Source organism: Lichenostomus cassidix, unplaced genomic scaffold (assembly GCF_008360975.1).
Source record: "Lichenostomus cassidix isolate B80296 unplaced genomic scaffold, HeHo_3.0 HiC_scaffold_44, whole genome shotgun sequence".
NCBI lineage: Eukaryota > Metazoa > Chordata > Aves > Passeriformes > Meliphagidae > Lichenostomus > Lichenostomus cassidix.
Genome location: NW_028148053.1, coordinates 742,310 through 759,673, shown reverse-complemented (window position 1 = coordinate 759,673; position 17,364 = coordinate 742,310). Strand labels below are relative to the sequence as shown.

The 17,364-nt window shown below is 48.5% G+C and overlaps 1 protein-coding gene and 1 pseudogene across 1 annotated transcript in view; one reads left to right on the top strand and one right to left on the bottom strand.

The window, feature by feature from the left end:
• LOC146420171 (uncharacterized) overlaps nt 1-17,364 on the bottom strand; it is a 482,891-nt gene that overhangs the window by 72,287 nt on the left and 393,240 nt on the right. The window lies entirely within an intron of this gene.
• Nucleotides 7,234-9,415, top strand: LOC146420194 (uncharacterized; annotated as a pseudogene).

Sequence of the window (17,364 nt, the reverse complement as noted above, 5' to 3'; positions counted from 1 at the left end):
GGCATTGGGCTGCCAGGATTAAAGTGTCTCAGGAGGGTCTGGAGAGGCCACACAAGGGTGAGATATTTCTGGCTCAATGGGTTTGTGGTGCCTCAGGTAATCAGGGAAGAGATGCAACCTCCTGATGGGCTCATGACTGAGGGGTGGATTTAACCATGGACAGCATCTCCAGGTTATCCATGACTGTGGAACATGTGCTGGGATCAAGCAGGAAAAGCCCCTCAGGTGTTGGGGACAATGGTGGAAATACCACTCTGGGGGGACCTGGCAGATGGATGACATCACAGTGCCACAGAGCCACCAGGGCAAGCACTGCTGCTGACAGTGCTGGGAACAGCCCCAGGATGGATGGAGACACACCCTGTGCCTCACAGCACTGCCCAGAACACCACCCTGGGCCTGGAAAAGCAAGTCCTGTGGGGACAGAGTCCCCAGAAAGCATTGAGTCGGACAATGGGAATCATTTCCAGAACAGCCCCAGGGACACCTGGGCCAGAGAGCACAGGATTGAGTGAGTGTTTCATATTCCCTGTCAGGCACCAGCCTGGGAAAGCTGAACAGTGCAAGGGAAAGCTAAAAACCACCTTGAAAGCAATGGGTGAGACCTTCAAACTTTGGGAGCTGCATTAAGCCAAGGCCACTGATCAGTGAACACCTGAGGCTCCACCAGCTGAGCTGGCCCTGCCCAATCCAATCCAGTTCAATCCAATCCAATCCAATCCAATCCAATCCAATCCAATCCAATCCAATCCAATCCTCCATAAACCATAGAAGGGGGATAAAGTGCCCGTGGTGCCTAGGATATATGTGTTGGGGAAGAGAGTTTGGATCCGTCCTGGCTCAAGAAAGGCAAACCCATCCCTGGGATTCTTTTTTACTTGAAGACCTAACAGAGTCAACTTCTGTAGGAAGTTTTCTGCTCTCACTGGAACCTGGGGGCACTTTCTCAGTCATGTCCCTCAGTGGAACTCATTAACACTACGAGATACTTCAGGGTTTCAATCTCACTTCGAGTTCTTGAGAAGTTTTTTGCACACACTCTGAGGGACTGAGTCTGATGCAAACAGCACCAAAGCCCCACGAGGCTCATTCAAGTCCCTGTGCTGTTGCTGTGCTGCTGAGCTGGGCTGGGCTCCTGGCACAGAGGAGCTCCTGGCAAGCGGCAGCACTGCAGAGAGACAGCTTTGCCCAGGAGCAGCTCCTGTGCACAGCCCAGCAGGGCTGGGCACTGCCAGGCCATCTCAGGGACACCAGCAGGGCACATCCAGAGCTCACAGGTGCTCAGCAATGGCAGGGGCTGTGCAATGGCCCAGAGGGGCTGTGTCATTGCCATGGGCACCTCTGGGGCTGTGTCAGAGAGCCACAGAGCAGCTGTGATGTCAGAAAGGGGCTGTGTGACATCACAGAGTGTTATGTGCTGTGTGAGGTAACAGATTAGGCTATGACATCACAGAGTGTTATGTGAGATCATGGAGCAGCTATGGCATCAGAGAGGGGACTGAGTGACATCACAGAGCTCACTGTGACACCACAGTGTGGCTGTATGACATCCCAGGTTGGCTGTGAGGTCACAGAGGGCTGTGACATCATAGACTGGGCTGTGAAATCACTGGTTGGTTGTGTGACATGATAGGGCAGGATGTAATGTCCCATGGTGGTGATGTGACATCATAAAGCAGGCTGTGCCACAGAGTGGGCTGTGACATCACAAAGAGGGCTGTGCGGTTGCAGAGCAGACTCTGCCATCATAGAGGATGGCTCTGTCTGACATCAGAGAGCAGGCTGTGACATCACAGTGTGGCTTTGTAACATCACAGAGTTGTCTGTGACATCAAGGAACAGGCTGTGTGATGTCACAGAGAATGCTGTGACATTACAGACTGGGTTGTGACATCCCAGGGTTGTTGGGTGACATCCCAGAGGGGTTGTGACATCCCAGAGCAAACTATGACATCACAGAACGGTGGTGTGACACCCAAGGGTCGGCATCAACTGGGACATCATAGAGAGGGCTGTGACATTCCAGAGTGGATGTGTGACATCACAGGAGGTCTGTGGGAGGTCACTGGGGGCTGTGTGAGGTCCCTGAGGAGGTCACTCTGCCCTAGCACCCCCCCAAAGTTCCCCCAGACAACTCCAACGCTGCTCTTGCACAGCAGGGTCCCCTGTCCCCCCAGGTCCCCCCTGCCCCCCAGTGCCACAGCCTCCCCCAGAAGATGTTCCACCAGATCGACCCCCAGAGCCTGACATGTGGACAGGGGGGACAGGGCCCTGGGGGGTGGGACAGGGAGACAGGGACCCCCTGGCAGCGTCCCCGTGTCCCCCAGGAGGAGAGCCTGGCCCAGGCCTTACAAATGAGGGCTTGAGAGCACTTAAAAAATCCCCAGCAAGGCATCAGCAAAAACCAGATTTAATGTCAAGCGACAGCACAACAAAGTTCCTTGGCAAGAGTCACTCTGCTCCTGACTGGACAGTTCAGGCACACCAGGGGAAAAAAGCAACAACAAAACCAAGCAAATCCAGGCAATCAAACCAGAAATTAACTGAGAACTGTCCGTGTGTGTGTGTGTGTGTGTGTGTGACAAAAGGACAGTGAGGGCAAGGATAAAAGGAATATGGCCTAAAAGCTTAACAGCCCTCAAACTTAACAGAACTTAACTTCTACCTTAACCTTGACTTATACCTTAAACTGAACAACTTAGCAGAAGAAAAACCTTCAGCAGCATTTCACTTAGCTCATACCTGATGACTGAACCTTACTTACCGTTATGTGTTAGGTCTCAAAAACCAGTCAGAGACGTAGAGCTAATTAAAGAATTTATTAATTGAGCAAGCAGATAGCAGCCAAGTTACAGCGCTGGATGGGCTTGGCGAGCCTCCCTGCTACGCCTACAGCACCGCGCCCGAAGATGGCAAATCATCATTTTTTATAGCTCTCTTTACCCCCTCCCTTGAGTCCCCTCGTGGGTGTTGACTGACATTCCTTTGGGTGTCTCAATTGGCCGTGGAATCGTCGCTCTCTGCGCTGGTTGGTAGTGATTAGGGGTACACAGGCTTTTGGGGGGGTTTCTTTCTTGCATAGCAGTTAGACTGTGTCCCGTGGGAATTACACAAGCCTTGCTGAGCAGCCTTTCGAAAAGAGTTACAATTGTTGCAAACCTTCAGCAGAACGGTTTGGCTCTAAAACAGGAACTCTTTCTGTTAAAGCAAAACTGAAAAGCAGAGCTTACCAAAAGCAAGGAATTAAAACTTATTTTCTAAACGATTTCATGAACTATACCTATTGTAATTTATAACATAATAAATTACAATCAGTTTCGTTCACGAACTGTTTGAAAAAGGTGATAAGTCTTAAAATTGCCTTTCCTTTTATTTTTCTTTTTTCTTTCTTTCTTTTTTTTGCTGTTATAAAAACGAATCTTGTTAGGAACCCTGCCCAACCCCCATGAGGCAGATACAAAGGAATTTGGCTCAGGGGCCATAAAAAACCTCCCCCTGTGCAGCCCCTATGAGGCAGATACAAAAGGAATGTGGTTCAGGGGTCCATAAAAACCTCCCCCTGTGCAACCCCCACGGAGAGACCATCCCAGGAGGCCCAGTAACCATCACCCAACGCAGAGCACACCAGCCTAAGACGTCTCAACAGCCAATCAAGGATTCATGAAGAGACGCCAATCAAGACATACGGGGGGAGTGGGGTACTAAAGGGTTATAAAATTCAGTCCTCTGAGGGCCAGCGGTGCGGTGCATAGAGATATGCTTGAATCTCTGCCCGTCCAGCGCTGACTTGACTGATATCCGCTTGCTTTTAATTAATAAATTTTTTTTTTTAATTGGATCTACGTCTCTGATTGGATAATGAGGCTAAATTGATAACAAATTTTGGTGCCATGACTCGGATAGGGAAATTCCTCTGGAGTTCCCCAAAGGGAGGCGCCCCGTCGTGATTTGACGGCCTGGAGGGGACACTCCACTGGCACCCCTAACCGACGAACCCAAATTTCGGATATCAGCCAAGGGTTCAAGGCCCCTGAAATTCCGTGCACAGAAGCCACAAGACGCCGGACAGCGGAGTGTGAGTATCGGTTGAGATAAAGAGACACACACGGCGTGGGTGGTTGGGGTGGTTTTCCCGGAGTGCAGCGTGTGAGACGTCCATATGCGGACGAAGTGATTGGGACTCTCCAGTAGTGCAGTTCCTGTTCCCCGCGAGGGGTCAGGTCACGACCGAGAGAAAGCGAGTGTTGTGTTGTTGGTGCGTGTGAGGGCACTCCGGAAGATGGGACAGAGGGACAGCAAGCCTTCTGCCTCCATGAAGAAAAAAAATGGGAGACTCCCAGGGATTCCCCCTGACAGTCCGTTAGGCATACAGCTGAAATATTGGGCTGATGATCCCCGGACCCAGGGGAAGAGTAAAAATAAAATGATTAACTATTGTGTAGCAATTTGGGGAGGAAGACAGATTAGGGCAGACTCCTTATATTGGCCGGTCTTTGGATCCGACGAGGAATCTCTATGTCAAGCCCTAAATCTCTGGGTTAACAGCAAAAGACCATTTAACCCAGAGGAGAGCGACTATGCGGCTCTTTGGCTCCCTTACGAGAGGGGGGTGGGAGTGTTTGTGCTCCAAAGAAAAGACAAAAGAAAGAAACTTGTTGATACACCCCCACCATACGCACCACCACCTCCTGCAGCTCCACCACAGCGGGAGGCGGGAGGAACTCCCCCACCACAGCGGGAGGGGGAAGGTGCGGCTTTGTTACATCAGGAAGGAGGGGGTGTAGATCCGTTAGTCCGAAGAGGGGGAGGTGCGGCACCACCACCTCCTGCAGCTCCACCACAGCGGGAGGTGGGAGGAACTCCCCCACCACAGCGGGAGGGGGGAGGTGCGGCTTTGTTACATCAGGAAAAGGGGGGTATAGCTCCGTCAGCCCGAGGAGAGGGAGACAGCCTGACTCCGGGGGGAGGTGCTGAGCCATCGTCTCCTGGGAAACGGGAAAGTCCCTTATCTGACTATGAGGTCAACACTCTGCAGGGTCCGATTACCCGGAGCAGAGCTCAAAATTTATACCCTCTAAGGGAAGTGGCTATGGGGATGGTAAACCAAGAGGGGCGTGGCCAAGTACCTGGCATAGGGTATGTAGAAGTTCCTCTGAACTCCATGGATGTCCGTGAATTTAAAAAAGATATGGGGCATCTTTTAGAAGATCCACTTGGGGTAGCAGAGCAAGTGGATCAATTCCTAGGTCATAGTCTCTATACATGGGATGAGTTACAATCAATTTTGGGGATACTTTTCACCATAGAAGAGAGACGCATGATCCGAATCGCAGGCATGCGTATTTGGGAAAACCAGCACCCACAGGGTCCCATGGGTGATATAAAGTGGCCTTTGCAAAGGCCCAATTGGGACAATCAAACCCCACAAGATCGGGCTAACATGCAGGACTTGAGAGCTATTATAATTCAAGGAATAAAGGAGGCTGTGCCTAGAGGGCAAAATATGCACAAAGCCTTTAATGAGAATCAAAGGAAGGATGAGGATCGAACCACCTGGTTGGAAAGGCTAAGGAAAAACTTGCAATTATATTCTGGAATAGATCCTGATAATCCGGCAGGCCAAACCCTTTTAAAAGTGCAGTTTGTGTCAAAGGGATGGCCTGACATTTGGAGAAAATTGGAGAAGTTAGAAAATTGGCAAGAGAGAGGGTTAGATGAATTGTTAAGGGAGGCACAGAAAGTGTATGTGAGAAGGGAAGAGGAAAGTTATAAAAGGCAAGCCAGAGTGATGGCCGCGGTGGTGAGGAGTGAACAAGGAAATGCAAGAAGGCAAGAAAAGGAAAGTCAGCTTCTTCGGTCTGAGAGCTTGCGGGCTGAGAGAGAGTTTCACCCCCCCCAGAGAAGGGAAGAAAGAGATATGAGTAAAGTTGTGTGTTTTTATTGTCAGAAACCGGGGCATGTGAAAAGAAATTGCAGGCAGAGGATCGCTGATGAGAAAATGTTTGCCGAGGAATAGGGCTGTCAGGGGCTGTATTTGCTGGGGTCACATAAGACCGCTGGGCCCTTGATAAAAATTTGGATAGGACCCCAGCGCCAAGAATTTGAGTTCCTTGTAGACTCAGGAGCTGAAAGATCAACAATTCAATCCTTGCCATTGTAAGGGTCGATCCAAGAATCGAGTTCTGTCTCAACATTTCTCATCAGAAATTACAGGTGCAGGACTTATGCAGAGAATGCTGTGTACTTGCCTAAGGCTGGTGCGGAGCGAATGCTTCGTGCCTGCCTAAGGTGGTACAGAACGAAGACTTTGCACCTGCCTGAGCTGATACAGAACAAAGGCCTTGTGCCTGCCAATGCGGGTATGTGACGAAGGCTTTGCACCCATTGCCCTGACACCCATTGTGAAAAACCTGCCGACCATGCCTCGGACACTCCTCCCCTGACCCTGCCAAGTGGAGATTGGCAAATCTCCACGAGAATTAAGGGGGGGCAAAGGCGGCTGGCAAGGAGGGACCAGGTGTATGGACTATCATAAAAGACAGCTTTGGAGTGGCTGAACTCCGAAGATCTTCCCCACCGAAAGATCACATTGATCTTTGCAGAGGCCAAGGAACGCCGACTGGACGGGACTCCAGGGACGCCGGACGTCTGTGGACCCGTGGTGGTAGCTATAGCCCCTTTCCTGCCCTTTTCTCCCCATCTTTTCCCAATTTTCTCTCTTTCTCTCTCTATCGCAGGCCGCTTTACCGGCCAAATTAATAAAGTTCCCCCTTGGATTGAAATTTAACTCCCTTGACTTGTTGCATTTTGTGTTTTCTTTTCCTTTTTGCACTCTGAGATCGTAGCTGGTATGAACCATCACGCATCTGCTTACGAGTGGACCGTGACATAAATTGGCGTCACGGACAGGATCCTGATAGAGGCTGAGGGACAAAACCCCTCGAAACTCATTTTTTGAGGACTCTATTGGGATTCCGGCTATCAGAACTTAGAGTGCAAAAAGAAGGGGAGTTAAATTTTTGTTTTAGTGACACCTGAGAAAGGGTAAGAGTGGCCATTGGCAAGTATCTAACTTTCTCAAGTAGATTTGAGCTGTTTTTTTGTTGTTTTTGAAGTTGTTTTGTTTTAGGATTAAGAATTTGTTTCTCAAGTGAATTTTGAGCTGTTGTTGTTGCATTGTTTTTGGAGTTGTTTTGTTGCAGGATAGATTTTTGAGCTGTTTTTGTTGTTGTTTTGAGGTTGTCTGGTTTCTGAATCAGGATAGAGAGAAATGTTTCTCAAGTGGATTTGAGTTGTTTTTGTTGTTGGTTTTATTTCTGAGTCAGGATAAGGAGAAAGATGTCTGGCAAACAGGAGAAGAGAGATTCTCAGTTGGTGGATGATAAAAATGTATTATTTACATTTTTGGCTAAATATGGTGCTCGACCCTCTCCTATTGGGGAAGATTGGGCTCGAGAGAATTGGAAAAATATGCAGAGTATAGTAGATCGGATTTCTCTGCTACAGAATGAGGCTAAGGTTAAGTTTTTACTACCAGGAAAAAGCAGGACAATAGTCTGTTCTGTTTTGGGTGCCAGCTTGATCGCAGCCATTGAAGACCGTCATAGGCAGCGTAGTAATGAGGAGAAAATCATAGAATCCTTAGAAAACATGATGCATTGTCACCAAGAAATAATCTCCAATCTAGAAAAGGAATTAGAGCGCCAAAAGGAAGAAAACCATTCATTACGGGTTGCTCTTGAAGTTAATCGCATTATGAATACCACTAATTCACAGAACACTAGCTTACAAGACACAGTATCATCGGGATCAATTAACCCAATATATCCACAAAAAGAATTAGAACAGATGAAAAAACTTGATGAAAATCCTCCTAATTTAAGACCCTTAATCAAAACTGAATTTTCTTATCTTAATGATGAAGCTACAGACCCCCACATAACCACCAAGGAAACGCCCTATTCTGCCACTGAACTGGCAAAGTTAAAAAAAGAATATGGGCGTCTTACCAAAGAATCTGAAACAGAATATGTGTGGCGTGTGTCTTTAACTGGGGGTGATCAAATACAATTGAGTGAAAAGGAGGCTGAGGGTTACTGGGGCCACGGAGTTTTCTTAACAACAGGTGATCGCCGTGCCCCATGGTCTCTAACTCAGCGCGCTGCTTACTAGGCTGGAGGGTTAAATCCTCTGGACAGGGGAGACCCCTTGGCAATAATAGGCACAGCTGACCAATTACTAGAAAGTGTACATAAAGCTGCTTGCCTACAAATGATACATGAGAGAAAATTAATTCCTGGATGTGAATCACCAATGATGTTACCTGTCAACCCTGAAATTATGACTCCTTTAATAAGGGGACTCCCCGAGTCACTCAAAGCCACGGGGATAAGTCTTCAGAGAACCATAGCGTCAATAGGTCCGGTGGAAAGATTGGAAAGTTTTATGCGCAGAGGTGATAATAGCAGAAATACAGGCAGTACTGATCCAGACTCTTACGCTAGTTCCTCTGACTTTTCAACACCAGCCCCGCCAGGTAACAGACCTCACCCTAGACTTAAAGTATGGACATGGGGGGAGGTAGCACAAGAATTAATTGACTACAGTAGAAAATACTGCCTAATAAAGCCTCTAGAAGAGAGATCAAGAGGTATCAGGCAAGTAGGAGTTAAAAAAGCACTGCCCTGCCCCAGCAAAACTATGGATGTTGCCAAGGAACTGTCACAGCCTAAACCCCTTTCTGTCCAACTTGATTGGTGGCGTTTAGGACTTAAAAAAGGAATTCCTAGAGATTTGATGGATGGTTTACCTTTAGAAAAATTGTGCAAACGGGTAACTCAGTGGCGTGTGACAAAACCACCTTCCTCTGTGAAAGAATGCACCCGTTGCAGCTTCTGCCCCCCCTTTCGTGGATGGTGCAGACAAGACATCAAAGCAAACCTTTTTCTCCAGAACAGGGAAACTAGGATCTCCATTTCCTAGTGGTGGGCAGGGAAATGGAGAATGGATCTATGTTAAACAGCTCACCAAAACAGAAAAAGGAGATATGTTAATAACAGCTATCGTGGGATTTTATTCTTGCAGTTTTAAGGATGCTGAGAAAAGGTATACTGCTTGGCAGAAAGGCTTGTTTGTGGTAAGCCTGGCTTTCATTGAAGTCGATGCACAGATTGACCATTTCTGTGATGTGTTTTCTGTAACAGAAGAAGCCTCAAAGAACCTTTCTATCCAAGAAACGGAGAGCCTGGATATCAGCCAAGATAAACCTGCCTCAGTCATCCGGGTGGCCCCTCCTTTTTCCCAACACCAAACAATAAATGCCTGGTTTATTGTTCCATTATTTTAATTCCCTTTTGCCTGAAAAGGGCAAGGTCTCTATTTTTTGTTTTTGCAGGAGAACCCCGTGGGACTTTAAGAATTTCTATAGAAGAAATATGAATGAAAATTAAAGACTTAAATCTGAAAATGGCCTACAAAATTTTCATTAGATTGTTCATACTTTTCTGCATTACACCTTCTTCCTATAACCAAAATAATAATGAATTGCCTTGATCTCAAGCCTTCATAGAATATTCTAACTCTTCCAGAAATTATCCCAAAAATAACAATCCAAAATTTGGCTGTAGTCGTAATGCATGATGGCAAAATTTACCATTTGTCTGATTGGGTCTGGGATAAAAATGAGTGGGTTAGAACCCTACCCGGTATCATTGATGAAAAAATTCAAGTGGGATGCAGAAAAGTGGAACCTGGTTTTCAATACCATTTGTAATTGGAAACACCAGCCAACAACAAATATTATTTAAACCAGAATGGTCTCTCAAAAAGGTTGCTCCCTTTTCTCCTGGAGATGTATGTCGAAGAGACCTGACTGGTGTTTTTAGGAACTAGATTGGGGATTCTAAATAGCATTGATTCAGAGATATTATTGAATAAATTGGCTACTGCAACTTTTGATCTGACAAAAATGCAACAGCCTTTAAGGAGGCATTTTTCCTACAGAAATCCAAAAAAATAAATTGGGATAGTGCTAACAATTTTGAAAAGAACCTCCAATCTTGGTGGAAGTTGGTAAATTTTACCTATAATCATGTTAATAACACTGTTACAGATTATATTAACTATTCACAATGCTTCAGTATCTTTGATTTATCCCGTTTTCACATTAGGCTTGAACCACAATGGAACTACACTCTATCCGTTCGAGCATACAGCATGGGCCCAAAAGGTGAATGATAAATGGCAAATGATAGACCTGGAATCCGGCATTGTGTGGGAACAACTGTAAAAATAACACCATCAGAACACGAGATTTTTGTTTAGACACTGACCAAAATGTTTGCCATTTTGAAATTCGTCCTGAAATTAACCCTGAAACCGTAATCATTTACATTGGCAAGGGTTGTGCATGCTTAAGAACTGTTTGTAGTAATATCACAGTAGGAAATGTGATAGCTTATACCAGTAATCATACAAATATTTGTATTTGTAATTTTACTGAAATCATGGGATGTGACTTCGCTTACTCAGCTCCAGTCGCTTCCCACCAAATTCTGAAATCTGATATCACATTGATTCATATTGAGCAAGCTGCATGGCAAAAAGTAAATGTAAAAATCTTTCCTACCTTGTTTCGCTTCCTTCCCTTCTCTCCCCTTCCCCCATCCTTAGTGTTACCACCATGTGGTCCCGAAGACAACTCATCCAGAAGACACCTCATCACAAAGAAAGACAACTCACCCAGAAGACGACTCATCATGAAGAAGACAACTGGTCCTGAAGATAAATGTTGAGCCACCGGGTGGTGTAAGGGTCGATCCAAGAATCGAATTCTGTCTCAACATTTCTCATCAGAAATTACAGGTGCAGGACTTATGCAGAGAATGCTGTGTACTTGCCTAAGGCTGGTGCGGAGCGAATGCTTCGTGCCCGCCTAAGGTAGTACGGAACGAATGCTTTGTGCCTACCCAAAGCTGGTACGGAGCGAATGCTTTGTACCTGCCTAAGGTGGTACAGAACGAAGACTTTGCACCTGCCTGAGTTGATACAGAACAAAGGCCTTGTGCCTGCCAATGCGGGTATGTGACGAAGGCTTTGCACCCGTTGCCCTGACACCCATTGTGAAAAACCTGCCGACCATGCCTCGGACACTCCTCCCTTGACCCTGCCAAGTGGAGTTTGGCAAATCTCCACAAGAATTAAGGGGGGGCAAAGGCGGCTGGCAAGGAGGGACCAGGTGTATGGACTAGCATAAAAGACAGCTTTGGAGTGGCTGAACTCCGAAGATCTTCCCCACCGAAAGATCACATCGATCTTTGCAGAGGCCAAGGAACGCCGACTGACCGGGACTCCAGGGACGCCGGACGTCTGTGGACCCGTGGTGGTAGCTATAGCCCCTTTCCTGCCCTTTTCACCCCATCTTTTCCCAATTTTCTCTCTCTCTCTCTCTATCGCAGGCCGCTTTACAGGCCAAATTAATAAAGTTCCCCCTTGTATTCAAATTTAACTCCCTTGACTTGTTGCATTTTGTGTTTTCTTTTCCTTTTTGCACTCTGAGATCGTAGCTGGTATGAACCATCACGCGTCTGCTTCCGAGTGGACCGTGACACTCCCCCTCCTCCAGACTGCCAGCAGTCTCCTGTTCATGGTATTGTCCCCTCCACCCTCCCCACTCTGAGGATCCTGAGGTTCATCCCCCCTGGTTCTCCCCGGGGGTCCAACAGCCCCCTGGCTCCGGGCTGGAGGTGGCAGTGCCTGATTTGGGAAACCCAACCCTCACTGCAGGGGGGCTCCTTGCATCCCCTGCCCACTGCTGGGGCTGTGCCAGCAGCCACCACCAGGACACCCAGAAACACCTCCCAGGGACACCCCAACATCACCCAAGGGATGTTTATTATGCATCTTGGAAGTCCTTCATACTCCAAACAACCCACCCAAAAGCACTGTGCTCATTTAAAAGTAAACTGGCAGGAGAAGTGAACCCCACTCAACTGACCCAACAGACATTACAGGTCAGAGTTACAATTCATTGAAGAGATTACAATAAATCAGGTACAGAGAAAACTGGTTTTAACCCACAAAGATTGAGTACAACCTGGCTCCCTGTTGGTCAGAGCAATGGTCGAAATCCTACCAAGTGGTGGTCACAGTCCTGTTGAGGTTGTAGTCCTGTGGAAGTTCTGTTCCTTCTCTGGATCCGGTGAGTGGAAGTGGTGTCCCAAGGCCCCAGAGCTAGATTTTATATGCTCAGGTTCAGGTGGGAATGCTCAGTACCTCCCCCTGGGCAGGGAGTTTCACAATGGAATGATGTTATCCTGTGAGTCATGGGATATTTGGGGAGTCCTTGATGGTATCAGTCGTTGTTGCTGCCCATTGTTCTATTGTGCCATTGAGTCCACGATGGCCCATTAGCAGAGATGAGCCCTCAGGCTGGGTGGGACTATGCTGGTGCTTCCCTGGAGGGAGTTATCTCAGCTGAGTCGTTGGTGTGAAGAAAAGGAACCAATGTCCTGCCTCACAGGGTTTGCCTCCCCTTCCTCATCTCATGTACAACCCAGCTGGTAGCTTGATGGGTCAGGGTTGCACTGGGCAGCTCTTGCAAACGACCTGTCATCAACAGAAATGACCTAATGGGAGTAGAATGCCCAGTTTGGTTACACCCACAGAGTGCCAAACTGGTACCCTGCTCCTGTAACCAGGACAGATTGGCAGTGAGATATTTGAAACAAACCTCAAAATCTTTTTTAAAAGGGTGCTGAGGTCAGTAAGATGGATCCATGCCACCAGCAAATTTAGAAAGTAAATACTGACATCTCTTTTTCAAAAAATCAGTTACCTCTTATCCAAAGTTACAGAAGAATTTTCACTACACATATAGGTTTTGTCTTTATCTTTCAAATTTTATCTAGGTTTTTCCTTTTATTTTTCCTTTCAGTTTCTTATAAGATAAAAATTAATGTTCATTTCTCCTGGTTCCCATGTGGAGAGCTCCCTTCCCACTGGCTGAGCTGCTCAGGCAGAGCCTGGCACCTCCTGGCCCCTGCAGGGCTGAGGCTTTTCCCTGTTGCTGTGCACAGACTGATGGAGCAGCACTGCTGAACATGGGGACACCCAGAGGAACCAGAAGAGCTGCCTTTGTCCACCTGCAGCTTCAAGGGCCAAACTCTGAGCAGACATGGCTGGAAGAGACTGGCAGGCTCCCTGTTTGCTGTGCTGCCCCACTTGTGAGGGGCTCAGCTTTGCGTGAGGCACAGTGAGAACAAGGGGCAGCTCCCTCCCAGCCCTGCAGCCAAGGGACCCCTCTGGCCCCAGGGCTTGGGGCACTGTCAGCACCTGCTGCTTCAGCCACTGCTTCTGCTGGAGAGCAACAACCAGGTTGTGGCTGATCCCGAGGGAGCAGCAGCAGGGCCTGGAGCTGATCCCTGAGTCTGGGGCAGGGCTGGACAAATGACCCCACAGCAGCAGCAGCAGCAGCAGCAAATGGAGGTGACTTTGAGCACAGCCCCTGCCACTCTTGCCTCCTGTTTGCAGTGGTGTCACAGCAGCCTGAGGCACCTGGGAGCCCTCAGTGCCAGCAGGGACTTGAGATGGCAGGCCCTGGGCTCCTGGAGGTTGTGCAAGGAACAGAGCTGGGCACTCCCTGTCCCTATGGAGCTTGCAGATGGAAAAGGCTGCTGTGCCCAGGCAGCTCCAAGGGCAGAGAAATGAGGCTCTCAAGCACTTGATCTGGGCCAGTTCCACAGTCCTGGGCAGCAGCCAGCAGCAGAGGGGGAACAGAGGGCACAGCAAGAGGGACAAAAGCAGTCAAGTGCAGAGACTGGAGAGAGACAGACCTGGCAGAAGGAACAGCTGCTTCCTTGCACTCTTGAAGAAAGCTATTGGCTCTTTCAGAGCACTGAAAGGCATGAAGGGCAGAGAGGAGGCAACACCAAACAATGCTCCTGTTTTCACACCCTCTCCTCTCAGTGTCCAGAAGGAATTGGATGAACTGTATTCTTCTCTCTGAGTTGTCTCATCCAACATGAGCAGCTTAGCACCAGGAGCTAAAGGGCCTGAAGCCTTAGGCCTCAAGAGCTGACCAAGAGGAAACTTTCTGAGCAAATTAATGCTGCTAACATGGACCAGGCTGAATCCAGCAGATAAACTCCTGGAATTACAGAATTCTGTCTGTTGGAAGAGACCTCTGAGCTCATCAAGCCCAGACATTCACCCAGCACTGTCAGCCCAGCACTAAACCACATCCCTGAAGTGCCAAGGCCTGAACAAGAGGCCTGACTGAGGCCTGAACAACAGGCCCTGAGCCAAAGGTGACCTCTCCATCAACCTTCCAACCAAAGAATATCTTTTATCCACTCATTAACAAAATATTAATGATCATTAGCACTGTGATAGATTTATCTGTCACCAAATCTGCGGGAAAAAATACAAAAACCCTCCAACCACATTTTAATGTTGGAGAGTCAAGGCATTACTTTATTATCTGGCCAGGATATTGTTCTGGCCTGGATGTACCACAGAAATCATCTCATCCACACATAGCCCGGCTGTGCAGAGAGAATCATTCCAGGAAAAATGGCATTTACTCAATTTCTCAGATATTTTATACTGTAAAAATACATAGGAAAGCATTGGGTCAGTGTTCATTTGTCTAAAGTTGAGCAAACTGCCAATATTCAGTCTCTCATTGAATCTGAATCTCTTCGCCTCTGATGCTAATTAGATTCTTCATTCTTCAGTTTTTCTTATCAGTCCTTTTTCCGGGCAAGGATGTTTTTAGCTCTGATGGAGGTGGCATCTGTGGTAGCCATTTGTGATAGCCACCATGTCCTGTTGATAACCACAATGTCCTGGCAGATGTTCTGTTAATAGTCTTTATCTTTCTGGTATCTTCGGGGTCACTCCCAATCTGTTGATATGCTGAGTTCACCAGACCTCATCTGGTAGAACAGTGCCCCCAAAGAAAGAAACCTAAAATTCCTCTTCCCAGGGTAAAGACAAACAAAGCTTTTGACTAAAGTTATACAAAAGTTTTAACCTGATATATTTTCCAACACAGGGACCCTCAGGACAGTATTCCCTGTCCCCACCTGTGCATGGCACCTCCCACACACCAACAGTGCCCTCCTGCCCACAGCATTGCTCATGAAGCACGGAATTGACTCCACAACTCAGAGAGTTATGAAGAAGGTATGTGTTTATTCCAGCTGGGGTGCATGGGGGGTAGCCCCTCCAAAGACATGCACACCCTCAGCGGCACTTCACTAAGTTTATATTAGGTTACAGATTACATATGCATAAAGTTAGACAAAGCCCCTATACATATTCATTACCTATCCCCTCTTCGTATTATAAGGAGTTCAAAGTTCATTTAAATATGGTCGCGCAAGCGCAGTGTCTCAGATTAATTGTGGGGAAGGGTCCCGATGATTAATTATGACAGGTGCGCATGCTCCCTTGGTCCTTGGTCCTAGTCCAAGCCTGAGAACCAACTCGTACCGGTCCTGGGGTCCAAGGGTGGGATGCTCGGTTACACTTGGTGGTTTCTCTCAATTACTTGGCTCTCCTCTCTTATCCTCCCCGATACCAGGTAGGCACAAATTCACCAAGAAAATAATAAATGGATCGCAGCTGGCATATCTTAAATCAGTTTAAATCAGTTTTGGCTCTCTAAATCAGTTTAAAAATATTATTATTACTATTATCCAGCCTCTAGCTCTTTTACATTAGTAATTTCTATTTTACCGTAAATCACTCTGCTCAGCTCCCTCTCCTTCCCTGATCATCTCCCTGTGCTGCACATGTTCCTCCTGAGAGGAGCCTTGTCCCTGTCAGTGCTCACAGAGCCCATCCCACCCTCTGTGCACTCGCCCAGCCCTACAGAAACCTGCCTGTCTGCAGGGCCCTGCCTGGGTGAGGCTCTGTGTGCAGGTGGGCAAGGGCAGCTGGCAAGAGCCCTGCTGGGCCCTGCAAAGGTGCTGCTGCTGCTGTCCATGGGCTGAGCAGTGGCTGAAGGCCCTTGAGGAGGCTCCCAGCAGACACACTGAGCACCCAAAGGTACAGAGCAGGAGTTGCACTAAATGCTCAAACATTTCTCCTTTTCTACTTCTCTCATTCCCCAACCTCCCCATCCTGCTCCAAGTAGGAAATTGAAGCAGTCTCAGGAAAGCTCCTTATCTTCACAGTAATCCCTGGCTCACCTTCTTTGGGAAGTGTCCTCCAGAGGTGTCCCCAGGCTGACCTGGAGCTGGCAGCAGCCCTGACCCACACAGCACCTCTCAGCAGCAGCACCTGCCCTGCTCAGGGTCGCTCCTTCCCCCCACAGCTTCTGGAAGAACTTTCTCCAGCAGAAATTCCAGGCATGACAGCCTTAGGGGCTCAGGGTGTTTCTCCTGCAGCTCCTTGTAGCTTTCCTCTTCCTGTGCTGGGTCTCCTGCACCACAGAACTCTGCCAGCTGCAGCTTTACAAATGTCAGCTCAAGGTCTGGATGTTCCTGAACGATTTGCTCGAGGTCCTTGGGGGCTGCATCCAATGCATTCTTCTTGTCTTCCCCCTTTGCATGGAGCCAGTGGATCTGCTGGCCCCTGGCCAGGGCCTGGCAGAGCAGGTGGAACCTGGGTCCTGCTGCAGGAGCTGGGGGAGCTCCAGGACTCGCTCTGGCCGCTGGGGCATCCACAACACAAGCCGTTGCCAGCCAGGAGCCGAGGGCTCCGTGTGGCTCTGCAGGACCTTGTCCCTGGGGCTCGTCTGGATCAGCGCGGGCAGCTGGGCTGCACTTGGCTCCGTTTGTGTCCCTGCTTCCCCTGGGACAGCAGCTGCCCAGCGCCGAGGGGACAGCAATGGCACCAGGGCAGTTTGGCGTGAGGTTCAGTGTGTGTGCCTGCCATAAATCCCAAACCCTTCCAGAAGGAACAGAGAGTGCTGACAGAGCACAGGATGCTCTGCTGAGCACGGGATGGACCAAGGGTGATGGCAGACAAAGCCAGGAGGGGAATCCCAAAGAACAGGAGGAAGAAGAGCAGGAGGATAAACCGGCAGGAGAGGAGGAGGAGGGATAGAGGAGGATGAAGAGCGGGTGGGGAGGAGGGGTGGAAGAGGGGAAACGGGAAGAAGAGGAGCGATAAAGGGAGAGGAGTGGGAGGAAGAGGAGGGATAGAAAAATGGAAAGTAAAGCATGAGAAGGAATCACCACGTGCGTCTGTTGTTCTCTGTGTCTGCAACCCTCGGCCCGGGAACATCGCCCCCCCGGGGCATCCCGCAGGTGAGCGGGCAGGGGGAGCTGAGCCAAATATCCTGGGCGGTGCCTGGGGTTCTTTAGGGGAGGCTGGGGGAATTTTTGGACCTTGTATAACTCCAGTGCCGAAGCC